The 16,809-nt window shown below is 37.9% G+C and overlaps 10 non-coding genes across 10 annotated transcripts; all 10 read left to right on the forward strand.

The window, feature by feature from the left end:
- Nucleotides 1-719: 719 nt before the first annotated feature.
- trnas-cga (transfer RNA serine (anticodon CGA)) lies at nucleotides 720-801 on the forward strand. Its single transcript has one exon. It is a non-coding gene; the product is annotated as a tRNA-Ser (tRNA).
- Nucleotides 802-1,569: 768 nt separating this feature from the next.
- On the forward strand, nucleotides 1,570-1,651 carry trnas-cga (transfer RNA serine (anticodon CGA)). Its single transcript has one exon. It is a non-coding gene; the product is annotated as a tRNA-Ser (tRNA).
- A 766-nt stretch (nucleotides 1,652-2,417) lies between these two features.
- trnas-gga (transfer RNA serine (anticodon GGA)) lies at nucleotides 2,418-2,499 on the forward strand. The gene has a single exon. It is a non-coding gene; the product is annotated as a tRNA-Ser (tRNA).
- A 767-nt stretch (nucleotides 2,500-3,266) lies between these two features.
- On the forward strand, nucleotides 3,267-3,348 carry trnas-cga (transfer RNA serine (anticodon CGA)). Its single transcript has one exon. It is a non-coding gene; the product is annotated as a tRNA-Ser (tRNA).
- An 807-nt stretch (nucleotides 3,349-4,155) lies between these two features.
- trnas-uga (transfer RNA serine (anticodon UGA)) lies at nucleotides 4,156-4,237 on the forward strand. Its single transcript has one exon. It is a non-coding gene; the product is annotated as a tRNA-Ser (tRNA).
- Nucleotides 4,238-4,983: 746 nt separating this feature from the next.
- On the forward strand, nucleotides 4,984-5,066 carry trnas-cga (transfer RNA serine (anticodon CGA)). Its single transcript has one exon. It is a non-coding gene; the product is annotated as a tRNA-Ser (tRNA).
- An 893-nt stretch (nucleotides 5,067-5,959) lies between these two features.
- On the forward strand, nucleotides 5,960-6,041 carry trnas-cga (transfer RNA serine (anticodon CGA)). Its single transcript has one exon. It is a non-coding gene; the product is annotated as a tRNA-Ser (tRNA).
- A 736-nt stretch (nucleotides 6,042-6,777) lies between these two features.
- On the forward strand, nucleotides 6,778-6,859 carry trnas-cga (transfer RNA serine (anticodon CGA)). Its single transcript has one exon. It is a non-coding gene; the product is annotated as a tRNA-Ser (tRNA).
- A 1,566-nt stretch (nucleotides 6,860-8,425) lies between these two features.
- On the forward strand, nucleotides 8,426-8,507 carry trnas-cga (transfer RNA serine (anticodon CGA)). The gene has a single exon. It is a non-coding gene; the product is annotated as a tRNA-Ser (tRNA).
- Nucleotides 8,508-9,021: 514 nt separating this feature from the next.
- Nucleotides 9,022-9,103, forward strand: trnas-cga (transfer RNA serine (anticodon CGA)). The gene has a single exon. It is a non-coding gene; the product is annotated as a tRNA-Ser (tRNA).
- The last annotated feature ends 7,706 nt before the right edge of the window (nucleotides 9,104-16,809 follow it).

Genomic DNA, 16,809 nt, shown 5'->3' on the forward strand with positions numbered 1-16,809 from the left:
TTCATTTGTGGAGATTTAGTATTCAGTATTCTAGATTGATTTTTAAATATTGGAGATTGAGTAATGGTGATTCAGTATTCAGAATGAAAGATTCAGTATTCAGTATTGGAGTTTAATTATTGGAGATTCAGTATTTATTATTGGAGTTTCAGTTCTGGAGATTTGGTATTCAGTATTCAGAATGGGAGATTCAGTATTTAGTATTAGAGATTCAGTATTTATTATTGGAGATTCAGTACTGGAAATTTAGTATTCAGTATTCAGAATGGGAGATTCAGTATTCAGTATTGGAGATTCAGTTTTGGAGATTTAGTATTCTGTATGCAGAATGGGAGATTCAGTAGTTAGTATTGGAGATTCAGTACTGGAAATTTAGTATTCAGTATTCAGAATGGGAGATTCAGTTCTGGAAATTTAGTATTCAGTATTCAGAATGGGAGATTCAGTATTCAGTATTGGAGATTCAGTATTCAGTATTCAGAATGGGAGATTCAGTACTGGAGATTTAGTATTCAGTTTTGGATATTCAGTTTTCAGTATTCTAGATTGAGTATTAATTATAGGAGATACTACTATTGAATTTTGGTGATTCAGTATTCAGGATGTGAGATTTTACTAAAGCAGCATTAATGATGAATTGAAGAACATTAACAGAAAATTGAAACTTCCCTAACTCCTTCATCAGAAACACAGCCTGCAAGAGGACACCATCTTCATGTGCTGTGATGGCCGAGAGGTTAAGGCGTTGGACTCGAAATCCAATGGGGTTTCCCTGCGCAGGTTCGAATCCTGCTCACAGCGGTTCTTTATGCAGAGAAGCTTCTCCATTAAAACTCCAGAGTGTTCAACTCTCAGCAGTCTCTGTAACTCTGTGTAGATCTTTGAAAGCTTTATAAACTCAAATCAGACTGAAATCCCTTCAAAGAATCAGTATTCAGAATGGGACATTCATTTGTGGAGATTTAGTATTCAGTATTCTAGATTGATTTTTAAATATTGGAGATTGAGTAATGGTGATTCAGTATTCAGAATGAAAGATTCAGTATTCAGTATTGGAGTTTAATTATTGGAGATTCAGTAATTATTATTGGAGTTTCAGTTCTGGAGATTTGGTATTCAGTATTCTGAATGTGAGATTCAGTATTCAGTATTAGAGATTCAGTATTCATTATTGAAGATTCAGTACTGGAAATTTAGTATTCAGTATTCAGAATGGGAGATTCAGTATTCAGTATTGGAGATTCAGTTTTGGAGATTTAGTATTCTGTATTCAGAATGGGAGATTCAGTAGTTAGTATTGGAGATTTAGTTCTGGAGATTTAGTATCCAGTATTCAGAATGGGAGATTCAGTACTGGAGATTTAGTATTCAGTTTTGGATATATTTAGTATTCAGTATTCTAGATTGAGTATTAGTTATAAGAGATTGAGTATTGGTGATTCAGTATTCAGGATGTGAGATTTTACTAAAGCAGCGTTAATGATGGATTGAACAACATTAACAGAACATTGACTCTTCTCTAACTCCTTCATCAGAAACACAGCCTGCAGGAGGCGGCCATCTTCATGTACTGTGATGGCCGAGAGGTTAAGGCGTTGGACTCGAAATCCAATGGGGTTTCCCTATGCAGGTTCGAATCCTGCTCACAGTGGATCTTTATGCAGAGACGCTCCTCCATTAAAGCTCCGGTGTATATTACTCTCAGCAGTCTCTGTAGATCTTTCAATGCTTTATAATCTCAAATCAGACTGAAATCCCTTCAAAGAATCAATATTCAGAATGGGAGATTCAGTATTCAGTATTGGAGATTCAGTTTTAGAGATTTAGTATTCAGTATTCAGAATGGGAGGTTCAGTAGTTAGTATTGGAAATTTAGTTCTGGAGATTTAGTATCCAGTATTCAGAATCGGAGATTCAGTACTGGAGATTTAGTATTCAGTTTTGGATATTCAGTATTCAGTATTCTAGATTGAATATTAAATATTGGAGATTGAGTATTGGTGATTCAGTATTCAGAATGGGAGATTCAGTATTCAGTATTTGAGATTCAGTATTCAGTATTAGAGATTCAGTATTCATTATTGAAGATTCAGTATTGGAGATTTAGTATTCAGTATTCAGAATGGGAGATTCAGTATTCAGTATTAGAGGTTCAGTATTCAGTATTAGAGATTCAGTATTCATTATTTGAGATTCAGTACTGGAGATTTAGTATTTAGTTTTGGATATTCAGTTTTCAGTATTCTAGATTGAGTATTAATTATAGGAGATACTACTATGGAGTATTGGTGATTCAGTATTCAGGATGAGATTTTACTAAAGCAGCGTTTCTGATGAATTGAAGAACATTAACAGAACATTGACACTTCCCTAACTCCTTCATCAGAAACATAGCCTGCAAGAGGAGGCCATCATGTGCTGTGATGGCCGAGAGGTTAAGGCGTTGGACTGGAAATCCAATGGGGTGTCCCTGCGCAGGTTCGAATCCTGCTCACAGTGGATCTTTATGCAGAGAAGCTCCTCCATTGAAGCTCAAGTGTGTATTACTCTCAGCAGTCTCTGTAACTCTGTGTAGATCTTTGAATGCTTTATAAACTCATATCAGACTGAAATCCCTTCAAAGAATCAGTATTCAGAATGGGAGATTCAGTTCTGGAGATTTAGTATTCAGTTTCGGATATTCAGTATTCAGTATTCTAGATTGAATATTAAATATTGGAGATTGAGTATTGGTGATTCAGTATTCAGAATGGGAGATTCAGTATTCAGTATTAGAGATTCAGTATTCATTATTGGAGATTCAGTATTGGAGATTTAGTATTCAATATTCAGAATGGGAGATTCAGTATTCAGTATTAGAGATTCAGTATTCATTATTGGAGATTCAGTACTGGAGATTTAGTATTCAGTATTCAGAATGGGGGATTCAGTATTCAGTATTGGTGATTCTTTTCTGGAGATTTAGTATTCAGTATTCAGAATGGGAGATTCAGTATTCAGTATTGGAGATTCAGTATTCAGTATTCAGAATGGGAGATTCAGTACTGGAGATTTAGTATTCAGTTTTGGATATTCAGTTTTAAGTATTCTAGATTGAGTATTAATTATAGGAGATACTACTATTGAGTATTAATGATTCAGTATTCAGGATGTGAGATTTTACTAAAGCAGCGTTAATGATGGATTGAACAACATTAACAGAACATTGACACTTCCCTAACTCCTTCATCAGAAACACAGCCTGCAGGAGGCAACCATCATCATGTGCTGTGATGGCTGAGAGGTTAAGGCGTTGGACTCGAAATCCAATGGGGTTTCCCTGCGCAGGTTCGAATCCTGCTCACAGCGGATCTTTATGCAGAGACGCTCCTCCCTTAAAGCTCCAGTGTGTATTACTCTCAGCAATCTCTGTAACTCTGTGCAGATCTTTGAATGCTTTATAAACTCAACAGACTGAAATCTCTTCAAAGAATCAGTATTCAGAATGGGAGATTCAGTATTCAGTATTGAAGATTCAGTTCTGGAGATTTAGTATTCAGTATTCAGAAAAGGAGATTCAATATTCAGTATTGGAGATTCAGTTCTGGAGATTTAGCATTCAGTATTCTAGATTGAGTATTAAATATTGGAGATTGAGTATTGGTGATTCAGTATTCAGAATGGGAGATTCAGTATTCATTATTGGAGATTCAGCATTGGAGATTTAGTATTCAGTATTCAGAATGGGAGATTCAGTATTCAGTATTAGAGATTCAGTGTTCATTATTGGAGATTCAGTACTGGAGATTTAGTATTCAGTATTCAGAATGGGAGATTCAGTATTCAGTATTGGAGATTCAGTTCTGGAGATTTAGTATTCAGTATTCAGAATGGGAGATTCAGTAGTTAGTATTGGAGATTCAGTATTCAGTATTCAGAATGGGAGATTCAGTACTGGAGATTTAGTATTCAGTTTTAGATATTCAGTTTTCAGTATTCTAGATTGAGTATTAATTACAGGAGATACTACTATTGCGTATTGGTGATTCAGTATTCAGGATGTGAGATTTTACTAAAGCAGCGTTAATGATGAATTGAAGAACATTAAAAGAACATTGACACTTCCCTAACTCCTTCATCAGAAACATAGCCTGCAAGAGGAGACCATTTTCATGTGCTGTGATGGCCGAGAGGTTAAGGCGTTGGACTTGAAATCCAATGGGGTTTCCCTGCGCAGGTTCGAATCCTGCTCACAGCGGATCTTTATGCAGAGAAACTCCTCCATTAAAGCTCCAGTGTGTATTACTCTTAGCAGTGTCTGTAATGCTGTGTAGATATTTGAATGCTTTATAAACTCAAATCAGACTGAAATCCCTTCAAAGAATCAGTTTTCAGAATGGGACATTCATTTCTGGAGATTTAGTATTCAGTATTCTAGATTGATTTTTAAATATTGGAGATTGAGTAATGGTGATTCAGTATTCAGAATGAAAGATTCAGTGTTCAGTATTGGAGTTTCATTATTGGAGATTCAGTATTTATTATTGGAGTTTCAGTTCTGGAGATTTGGTATTCAGTATTCAGTATTAGAGATTCAGTATTCATTATTGGAGATTCAGTTCTGGAGATTTAGTATTCAGTATTCAGAATGGGAGATTCAGTATTCAGTATTGGAGATTCAGTATTCAGTATTCTAGATTGAGTTTTAAATATTGGAGATTGAGTATTGGTGATTCAGTATTCAGAATGAAATATTCAGTATTCAGAATGGGAGATTCAGTACTGGAGATTTAGTATTCAGTTTTGGATATTCAGTTTTAAGTATTCTAGATTGAGTATTAATTATAGGAGATACTACTATTGAGTATTGGTGATTCAGTATTTAGGATGTGAGATTTTACTAAAGCAGCGTTAATGATGAATTGAAGAACATTAACAGAACATTGACACTTCCCTAACTCCTTCATCAGAAACATAGCCTGCAAGAGGAGACCATTTTCATGTGCTGTGATGTCCGAGAGGTTAAGGCGTTGGACTCGAAATCCAATGGGGTTTCCCCTGCGCAGGTTCGAATCCTGCTCACAGCGGATCTTTATGCAGAGAAGCTCCTCCATTAAAGCTCCAGTGTGTATTACTCTCAGCAGTGTCTGTAACTCTGTGTAGATCTTTGAATGCTTTATAAACTCATATCAGACTGAAATCCCTTCAAAGAATCAGTATTCAGAATGGGAGATTCAGTTCTGGAGATTTAGTATTCAGTTTCGGATATTCAGTATTCAGTATTCTAGATTGAATATTAAATATTGGAGATTGAGTATTGGTGATTCAGTATTCAGAATGGGAGATTCAGTATTCAGTATTAGAGATTCAGTATTCATTATTGAAGATTTAGTATTCAGTATTCAGAATGGGAGATTCAGTATTCAGTATTAGAGATTCAGTATTCATTATTGGAGATTCAGTACTGGAGATTTAGTATTCAGTTTTGGATATTCAGTTTTGGAGATTTAGTATTCAGTATTCAGAATGGGAGATTCAGTATTCTGTATTGGAGATTCAGTTTTGGAGATTTAGTATTCTGTATTCAGAATGGGAGATTCAGTAGTTAGTATTGGAGATTCAGTACTGGAAATTTAGTATTCAGTATTCAGAATGGGAGATTCAGTTCTGGAGATTTAGTATTCAGTATTCAGAATGGGAGATTCAGTATTCAGTATTGGAGATTCAGTATTCAGTATTCAGAATGGGAGATTCAGTACTGGAGATTTAGTATTCAGTTTTGGATATTCAGTTTTCAGTATTCTAGATTGAGTATTAATTATAGGAGATACTACTATTGAGTGTTGGTGATTCAGTATTCAGGATGTGAGATTTTACTAAAGCAGCGTTAATGATGAATTGAAGAACATTATAAGAACATTGACACTTCCCTAACTCCTTCATCAGAAACATAGCCTGCAAGAGGACACCATCTCCATGTGCTGTGATGGCCGAGAGGTTAAGGCGTTGGACTCGAAATCCAATGGGGTTTCCCTGCGCAGGTTCGAATCCTGCTCACAGCGGGTCTTTATGCACAGAAGCTCCTCCATTAAAGCTCCCGTGTGTTTAACCCTCAGCAGTCTCTGTAAATCTGTGTAGATCTTTGAATGCTTTATAAACTCAAATCAGACTGAAATCTCTTCAAAGAATCAGTATTCAGAATGGGAGATTTAGTATTCCGTTTTGGATTTTCAGTATTCAGTATTCTAGTTTGAGTATTAGTTATAGGAGATTGAGTATTAAGTAGTCTCTGTAGTCTCTCTTGAGATTGAGTAGTCTCTGTAACTCTGTACAGATCTTTGAATGCTTTATAAACTCAACAGACTGAAATCCCTTCAAAGAATCAGTATTCAGAATGGGAGATTCAGTATTCAGTATTGGAGATTCAGTTCTGGAGATTTAGTATTCAGTATTCAGAATGGGAGATTCAGTATTCAGTATTGGAGATTCAGTATTCAGTATTCAGAATGGGAGATTCAGTACTGGAGATTTAGTATTCAGTTTTGGAGATTCAGTATCCAGTATTCAGAATGGGAGATTCAGTACTGGAGATTTAGTATTCAGTTTTGGATATTCAGTATTCAGTATTCTAGATTGAGTATTAGTTATAGGAGTTTGAGTATTGGTGATTCAGTATTCAGGATGTGAGATTTTACTAAAGCAGCGTTAATGATGGTTTGAAGAACATTAACAGAACATTGACACGTCCCTAACTTTTTCATCAGAAACATAGCCTGCAAGAGGAGACCATTTTCATGTGCTGTGATGGCCGAGAGGTTAAGGCGTTGGAGTCGAAATCCAATGGGGTTTCTCTGCGCATGTTCGAATCCTGCTCACAGCGGATCTTTATGCAGAGAAGCTCCTCCATTAAAGCTCCAGTGTGTATTACTCTCAGCAGTCTCTGTAAATCTGTGTAGATCTTTGAATGCTTTATAAACTCAAATCAGACTGAAATCCCTTTAAAGAATCAGTATTCAGAATGGGAGATTTAGTATTTATTATTGGAGATTCAGTTCTGGAGATTTAGTATTCAGTTTTGGATATTCAGTATTCAGTATTCTAGATTGAGTATTAAATATTGGAGATTGAGTATTGTGATTCAGATTGAAAGATTCAGTATTCAATATTGGAGATTCAGAATTGGAGATTCAGTATTTATTATTGGAGATTCAGTTCTGGAGATTTAGTATTCAGTATTCAGAATGGGAGATTCAGTATTCAGTATTGGAGACTCAGTATTCATTATTGGAGATTCAGTATTCAGTATTGGAGACTCAGTATTCATTATTGGAGATTCAGTACTGGAGATTTGGTATTCAGTATTCAGAATGGGAGATTCAGTATTCAGTATTAGAGATTCAGTATTCATTATTGGAGATTCAGTACTGGAGATTTAGTATTCAGTATTCAGAATGGGAGATTCAGTATTCAGTATTGGAGATTCAGTTCTGGAGATTTAGCATTCAGTATTCAGAATGGGAGATTCAGTATTCAGTATTGGAGATTCAGTATTCAGTGTTGGAGATTCAGTTCTGGAGATTTAGTGTTCAGTATTCAGAATGGGAGATTCAGTATTCAGTATTGGAGATTCAGTATTCATTATTGGAGATTCAGTACTGGAGATTTGGTATTCAGTATTCAGAATGGGAGATTCAGTATTCAGTATTGGAGATTCAGTATTGGAGATTCAGTATTTATTATTGGAGATTCAGTTCTGGAGATTTAGTATTCAGTATTCATTATTGGAGATTCAGTATTGGAGATTTGGCCTTCAGCATTCAGAATGGGAGATTCATTGACACTTCCCTAACTCCTTCATCAGACACACAGCCTGCAGGAGGAGACTATCTTCATTGGCAGCCATACCTGCTTGTGCCACAACAAGGCAGTGTTTGAGAGTTGATGTGATATGTCTCAGCTCATGGGCCCCTATTTCCTTCTCCATACTCAGGTTCATTTTGGTTTCATCTGTCCAAAGAATTTTGTCCCTAAGTTGGGTTTTATTGTTTTGTATGCTAGCCTAAGCCCTAATCTTGCCTTTCTCTTCTTGAGCATTACCAGTGGTTTGTATCTTGAAGTAAACTATTTTTATTTCACCAAAATAATTTAAAATGATCTGTGATCTGCGACGATCTGGGATCGCCTACTTTAGTGGTCTCCTGTGGTCTTTTAGGTTTTTCTGTGTTTTTGACTTCACTAGTGGAGTCCTTGTTTTTGAAAATGTACCAGATTGTTGATTTGGTCATTTCTAAAGCTAATTGAAGGTGTTTTAAGACTCCACTTTAAGCATGTTTTCAATCAGGAAGTGTAGACTAGCTTAATCTGAGCATAAGGGGTTTGGATTCAATATCCAGTATTGGAGATTCAGTATTCAGTGTAGGATGGTTGGAGGAGACAGTCGTAATGTGCTGTGATGGCCGAGAGGTTAAGGCGTTGGACTCGAAATCCAATGGGGTTTCCCTGCGCAGGTTCGAATTCTGCTCACAGCGGATGTTTATGCAGAGACGCTCCTCCCTTAAAGCTCCAGTGTGTATTACTCTCAGCAGTCTCTGTAACTCTGTGTAGATCTTTGAATGCTTTATAAACTCAAATCAGACTGAAATCCCTTCAAAGATTCAGTATTCAGTATTAGTGATTCAGTATTCAGGATTGGAGATTCAGTACTGGAGATTTAGTATTCAGTATTCAGAATGGGAGATTCAGTAGTTAGTATTGGAGATTCAGTTCTGGAGATTTAGTATTCAGTATTGGAGATTCAGTATTCAGTATTCAGAATGGGAGATTCAGTACTGGAGATTTAGTATTCAGTTTTGGATATTCAGTATTCAGTTTTCTAGATTGAGTATTAGTTATAGGAGATTGAGTATTGGTGATTCAGTATTCAGGATGTGAGATTTTACTAAAGCAGCGTTAATGATGGATTGAAGAACATTAACAGAAAATTGACACGTCCCTAACTCCTTTATCAGAAACACATCCTGCAAGAGGAGTCCATCTTCATGTGCTGTGATGGCCGAGAGGTTAAGGCGTTGGACTCGAAATCCAATGGGGTTTCTCTGCGCAGGTTCGAATCCTGCTCACAGCGATATAGAAAATGACCAAAATTGAGAGGTTCCTTTTCTTTTTAGCCTAATGATGGCATCCATCACTTACACTGAGTTTATCTCTTTTGAGCACATATTGTTAACTGACCATGAACAGCCACTAAATGCCAATTTGGTGCTTGGAATCAACTGCAGACTTTTATTCACAGTAAACTAACAAGTAACAAGCCACACCTGGCCATGAAAACACTCAGCAGTCGGTTGTCCAATTACTTATGACCCTATGATAATGGAAGGCCTATGTAAGAAATGGCTGTAATTTCGGTGAATGCAATATTTTTATCAAGTCTGCTTCTTAGTTACATCTTGATTGCCTCGTCTGATATCCATTAAGCTGCTGTACAAAAGAAAAATGACAGAAGTTGTGTCACTGTCCAAATACTTATGGGCCTGCCTGTATATTGAATTGACTAGTATGCATGTAAACAGACTAGATAAAAGCCCAAATAGGTAATGTAGTACATTGGTTAAATGGTGTTGAATTGTTCTTTCTGATGATATTAGCAGACCTCCCGAGGCTTAGAGCCCCTAAGGCAGGAGAGGGGGTTGTGTAGTGTGTGGTGAAGGTCTTCGTTTAGGTATCTGTATACTGCTCTGAGGCTGGATGTTTTCTTTGGAGGGAGAGGAGGTTTAGGGTAGCTGTTGTTATAGGAGAATGAGGGGTAGCTGGTGGCAAGAGGCGGGGAGTGCATTGCAGGGTTATAAACGACAGGAGTGGGGGACGCAGTGCCGCAGGAAAACTGCCCAGACCTGTGACTGATGAGCCACAGATGTGCCTGTACAGCCTTTTAAATCCCCCAGAGCATCAGCAAAAGAAAACACAAGATCGTTTATCACATTCTCACACATGCACACCCTCTCTATTAGATAAATGCACTAATGCATGTTAAAGTTAACTTTGCTGCTCCAAAGAAACGATGCCATAGAGATACATGTAAACACTATATGCCAAAATGTTTATGGACACTTGTTGATTTAACATTTCTCATGAAATCAAGGGTAATAATAGTGGGACTATTTTATAAGCAGATTTCTGGGGGCTTTATATTTGCCCCTGCTTTGGGCATGGTGATCCATGTGTGGCTGCTCCAATCACATTCTATTGGCCATTCAGAAAGTGGGAACACAAGTCAACCAGCTGGTTCACCTGCCCAGTTAGGGTAATTAAATGCATAGACTAACACAGTCACTGTAATACAACTGAACTAGAATGTAATCAAGTGCACTGTGCTAAATAAAACATGGACAAATATGTCCACCGACTTCTATTCCACCATATGTACCTGTTGTATTTGTCAACATGTGTACTACTAGCTCATATTACATTATGTCAAAAGTAAATGGCTTTAGAAATGTGCAAATATGAAGGTAAAACATATTAAGTCTAACAAGAAAATTGGATATAGTCTTGTGCAGTGTTTAGCTAATGCAGCTAATAGTAACGTCTGTTAACCCTAACTAGGCAACTTAACAGAGCAGTCACACACACAGTTTTCTTTGTAAAGCTTCTGCCATTTAACAAAAACAGAATTGCAAAGAGGCAATTGCAAAGTACATAAAAGAAATGTCTAAAAGGCCATGTCACATCAATACACCTCCATCTTTTTCAGCGTTCAGCCAGTGATAACTTTTTATGATGCGGCCACCCTGTGGATATAATCAGCATTAAACACTTTGTTCGATAAGGAGAATAAAGTCACACAGTCGAAGAGTTTCTATCACAGCAATTTGATCACGAAGAAAGGTTGGCCATGCAGTTAAAATGCATTATTATTATATTGTTTTAATTAACAATTCTCTCATCTTTCAGCTGTCACCCTTGGGATATTTTACCTGTTATTCAGTTAAGATTAAGATCATGCTTTATAGCTAGTACACAGCAGAGAACAGAATATAGGCTCTGTAGTTACTGACTAGGGGCAGTGAGCACACAAATCTGGAGCAGTGGGCATCCACCCCAGCAAGGTCAGGTGCTTTAGGTGCTCAAAACCTCAGATGTTAATGTTGAGGTCCTGCCAGTCCAGGGAATTGAACCATCTTCCTTATGGTTCCAAGCCCGCTTTTCTCTCCTTTAGGCCACATCTGCCCTATGGCTGTGCCAGTTTCAGCCCACACAAACAATACAGCATTATATATATTATATATTTATAAAAAATCTGTAAAACTCGGAGCTCAGTTTCAGAGACCTTATATATTTAAATAATAGCATAATATAGACATGTAGACATATTAGTGAGAAATCAGTGTTTTTTTAAAAAAAACATTTTAACCATGAGCAGAATACTCTTTATTTACTTCTTTTTTCCATTAGCTCCAGCTGCTGAAGCAACTGTCCACTGAACCCAAGAGCTGAACTAATCAGTGAATGAGGAGATGCAGTTTGTACTGGAACATTGAGTAACTGCTAATGACTGCAATGGAAACATTTAGTCAGACTTTGGATTCAGACACAACTAACAAATAAAGCTCATCAAAGCTTTGTATATCCCTTCTTGATGAAGAGCTTATTTCCTGTAATGTGGGTTCTATACATGACATGTCATACCTCTCTGCTGTGCTGGTGACTTAATGAGTACGAGACAAAAGGAGAGGGTGGGAAAGACCCGCTGAAGCAATACCCTTTCCAGTCAGAACAGAGGAAGCAATTTTGTCTTCTGAGAAGTTGCATCTATTCATTAGATGGTTTAAACAGTGGTGAGAGATATTGCCCCTTGGCCTGGGGTTATCAAAGGTCAAGGCCACCGTAATGACATGAATCTGCTGCCTTATATGTGGGCTCACACATGTACCATAAACCAACACAAGCGGAAGAGCTGGAAGACTATGGGCATTCTTATGCAGACTATATGTCCAGAGGTTTGCAGACACCCCTGAATAACTTCAGCTACTTCTATTGCAATTTGTGTAATCTCCATACAGAAGCAATACCAATAGAACTGTGGCATTTTGGAGCAGCTGCACGTGAACCTAAGGCCACCATATCTAATGGCAAGCATCATCATTGGGCTGTAGAGCAGTGGGACTGCTTTCTCTGGAGCTCAATCTAGTAATTTTGGGACGAGTTAGAATGGCATCTAACTAAAGTAATATTAGGTCATATTAATAGTCATATTGAATTTGGAAAATATTGTCACTGTTCATGTCCAGCCTTTCATGTCCATATTTTTGGCGTAATTTGTCCGGCAGTTTTTATTTATATTGACTCACAATTCATAGTGGACGGATGATAAGAAATTACTTATTATAAAATGTTTTTACATTGATTTCTATTAAAAGTGCACACGTTTTTCTCCTCCTGTAAAGTTGCAGTTTTGGAGATACCATACAAGGTTTTTTTGGATGTTGTATGCAGCCTATTACTTTTAGTTATATATTGAGCCAAAATATCTAACACAGTGAATGAGTTGAGCGGCACTGTATAGTCTTTTCTAATGATATGTGACATTGGATGAGCAGTTGCCTATAAAAATGCTTATAATGTATTTTGTTCTAACGGCAGCCTTGAAAAAAAGAGCCAGGATGAAAGGATCTGAATCACTTTCGAATTGCATAAGAGTTTCATCGTAAACAGGATAGGACATGTGACCAGCAGCAGTCACCTTGCAGAGCTACTCCTGCTCAGCACGAAATGGGAAAAGGGTCCAAACAGATGCTGGCCAGCTGCTTAAAAGAATGGATCACTTCCCGCAGTGCCTCAGTCAACAAGGAGGAACCCCTTCAAAGCAAATGTCCATTTTAGCAAATAATGGGCTACAGATACAGTAAACAGCTGGATAACAGGAATAAGGCCACACATAAACTCCAGTCAAACATTAAAGTCAACAAAGTTCCTCAAACTGAAACATCTACCAAAGATCCACTGCAGTGCCAGGTGTTCCTATAGACAGTCCTGATGTCCTGAGTCTGTGCTGGAGGATTATGGGCTTTTTAAACTGGACTCCGGGCCTATATTGGACGCCTTGCTGAGTGAGAGTGCAGTTTAGGGCCCTGTTGCAGACATACAGGCCTGGGTGATTATGGATGCCTATTTCACCTGTGAAATCACTTACGGTACCTGCCTTTGATGAGTTTCTGGGTTTTTAATAGCACTCCTAAATTCACAGGTTTATTGTCTGCAGCAGTGCAGTGCGCATGGTGGTGGTGTGTGTGCCGGTAAAGTTATGTGAGTGTAGGCTAGACAGCTGGCCAGCAGGTTTTGGCATGCCTTATGTAGTTTCTCAGGCAGTGAAAATGTACGACAGGCCTCAATGTGTTTTGGATACTTATATACTGTATGCTAATTTAAAAAATGACCAGAAATATACTCCTGGTCTAAAATTGATAGTAAACTGTATAAATAACCACAATCTTAAACACACATCTAACTCTAACTGTGTTGATAATCGAGTAGGTTTGATTATCCAGATCATCAGAAACCAGGTAGCGTTAGAAAAGTACTGAGATATAGGAGACCATCAATATGTTGTTATTATTGTAGTTATTAAAGTTGTTATTATTATCATAAGATTTCTTCATTGTTATATTGCACATAGTACATTGTCATTCCTGTGGTACTGTAGGCCACCCACTGAGCTTGCTGAAGAGTGGCAGGTATACATGGCTCATTAACAAGTGCATAATCATGTAGTTATAGGTATTAATGCCGTCTGGAAACAATGTTTATGTCTACTAGCCTTTCTTTAAAGCCAGACAGACGTTCAACAATAAACAACAACAACAAACATGTGTATGTGCCTGTGAGCAACCCCTGCCCCACATATTAAGTGGCGAGGAATGTTGTTGTGTTTAATTGAGGGATATCAAGGTGGCGTTCTCTCAGGAAGTGGAAGAGCTTTTGGTAATAGGCGCAGCAGGAAATGGGATGGAGAGACAACGTGAGTTTTGATGTGGATCTGAAAGGGACAGTCCACAGGAGCTCCTAAAATGCCAGGAATGCTTACCCTGGGCATGTGCCTCATGCATTTGTCTAATGTCTGTTTTTGTTTGTGTCTCAGCCCAACAATGAAAGCCAAGGACGCAGCCCTGGGGTCGTTCTTCTCAAATTCTTTTCTTCCATGGAACTCTTACCAAACACCACTGTTCTCATCCCATGCTCACATGCTTTAAGGAGGCCAGTGGGTTCAACATAACTCCAGCTTTCTTGCTTTCCATCTTCAGCTCACTCGTTGATGCAAATCACTGAGGTGGCATTATAACTCCTGAAAAGTTAGTTTCAAAGCTCCATAAAGTGCTATAGCAGAGCAAAGGCGGCATATATTTCTGTCTGGTTTCTGAAACAGTAGGAAAAAAAAGAAGCAGGCAGAAGAATCGATTTAACATGGGGCTTACAATATGGAGAGATGTCAAAAACATTGAAGGTTACACCGAAAGCTTGGCTTGGACATGGCCTCTGGCAGGCTGGGTTCTCTAGAGTAAAGATTCATGACTCTGACTGGAAGTGCAGGTCACTTTCTTGGTTTTTTAGTACTTAATACTCAGTATTCATAGAGAAATTATGCAGTAAAGCCTTTGTGTGAGTGATCTTACTGAGTCATCTGACTTCCCTTGCACTTCACTGTCCAACCTTGAGTGCGGATTAGCAATGCTGAAACTAAAGTTGGTCTATTGGTCCACTGGGGCAAATGTACGATAACACTAGCGTGAGACACAATGGAATGCAAGGGTTTGGGCACTCAAAAGTTCTATTATTGTAGTTAGTTAAGTGAGTAAAAATGACCTGATATACAAAAAGCATCAAGTTAAAGATTAAACACCCTCATATTTTATAAATATTTTATACTTATAATAATTATTTCTTATTTGTAATTGAATTTTGAGGTGATTTTATGATCTTATCCTGCTGTGGAAGACATCCTCTTTACACCTTTAGCTTTTTGACAGATAAACATATCATTGCAGATTTCAGTCAATCAGTGTGACTTTAACCTCATCAGTGCACAGGACTTGCAAAATGCATCACACTTGTTTAGATGTTCCTTTGACAACTTCTGATGCTGACGTATGTGGTGTGAATGCAGAAAAGGCTTGCTTCTGATGGCTCTTCCTTTAAGGTCATATTTGTGCAAATGATGCTGCACAGTAGAACAGTGCACCACCACTCCATAATCCGCTAAAGCTTCTTTTGCACTCAACTGTGGGTTTTCATTAGCCTTTCTCTTGAGCAGTTTCCTTGGTCCAAACTTCAACTTCAACGTTCCTGTTAACTGCCATTTATTATGAACAGATGCAACAACAACCACCTGAAAACACTTTGCTATCTTCTTATAGCCTTCTCCTGCATTTAAGCTTGACTACTGCTTAGAAGAGCCCATGGCTGCCCATGCTGAGTATTTGAAAAGCTTCAAACTTTGCATTACCTGATCTTTTTTTTTCTAACAATTGTAAACAAACTAAACCCACAACAGGCTACTTGAGGTCTGGGACCTTGGTAAACGTTATCTGAGAGCTGACAGCTGTTTGGATGCCCAAACTTTTGCTTGGTGCTCCTCTCCTTTTTCGTTCTAATATTGCACCAAATATCATAATTAATTAATTTTGCTTAAAATGTTTTTAAAAAAACCCTTATGTTTAATCTTTAACTTCATGCTTGTTTGAGAACAAGAGAACTGTTCATCTTCTCCAGATTTAGGTATTTATAGTAACAGGAATTTTGACCAGAGGTACCCAACCATGCCACGGTGATATATTTCCATTTGAGTACACATTATGTGGGTAATATTACAGATGGTTCGTATATCTCAGTGCAAGTAATCTATGCTGGGCTTCACATGTGTAAGAGTGAGTTGTACACTGACCAGGTCTAAAGTAACCATAACTGAGAACAGATTAACGGAGAAGACAGTTCATTGGTTGAAATATCAAAAGAAAAGCCCAACACAGAGGCCATTTTCCAGAAAGTCCCAGCCTTTGTCCCAACATGTGCATCTTGACTCCTCGCCATTGCAAATCCTAGCAACCATAAAGTAAACTTCTTTATTCAGGGCTGTTTTTGATATCTCCTCTGAGATGAGAGCGAAACAGGTCTACTGCTTTGTGAATTAGCTACGGCTGTTTATCTTTGTTACCCCAGTAAGTCTCGTTGTCACTTGGGAAGCTCAAGGAGGGAAGAGCAGGGGGGAGAGAGAGAGAGTGTGAATGTGAGAAACAGAAGTGAAAACATTCACCGAATGCCATCCGTAATGAGGAACACAAGCAGTGGATGATCGTTCTCCCTAACCTGAGGCCCTGTGAAAAAACAGCAGCTGTCACAGTGGCAGGGTGTAGATTTATAGAGCTGAAACCCCTTGGTCTCCATCCTCAGCATTGCCCTTTCATTAGCCACTTGCTGTGCTGGGATAAGGGAGTGTTTCATAAAACATGTTTCTCAATGCCTCAGAATGCTCTGCGCAAAAAAAAAAAAAATATATATATATATATATAAATCTGATTTATACAGTTTTCCCCCTTACCTCAACTGTAGTTGATCGGCCAAGACCTGTTTGGCAGAGGTTTTCTCCTTTAGTTCTGCTTTGGAGCTATGACAGTATGTGGTTTCTGACACTCAGTGGCATTTTTATGAGCCCTAGCCCTAAGTAAAAACATAATTGCATGAATTCATAAAGATTACCAGAACTTGTAGCAGGTGGGTAGAATAGTGGATAATACAATTTTACTGTGCAAAGGTCAAAGGTTAATTTTTCAGATGTTT

Source organism: Salminus brasiliensis, chromosome 1 (genome assembly GCF_030463535.1).
Source record: "Salminus brasiliensis chromosome 1, fSalBra1.hap2, whole genome shotgun sequence".
Taxonomy (NCBI): domain Eukaryota; kingdom Metazoa; phylum Chordata; class Actinopteri; order Characiformes; family Bryconidae; genus Salminus; species Salminus brasiliensis.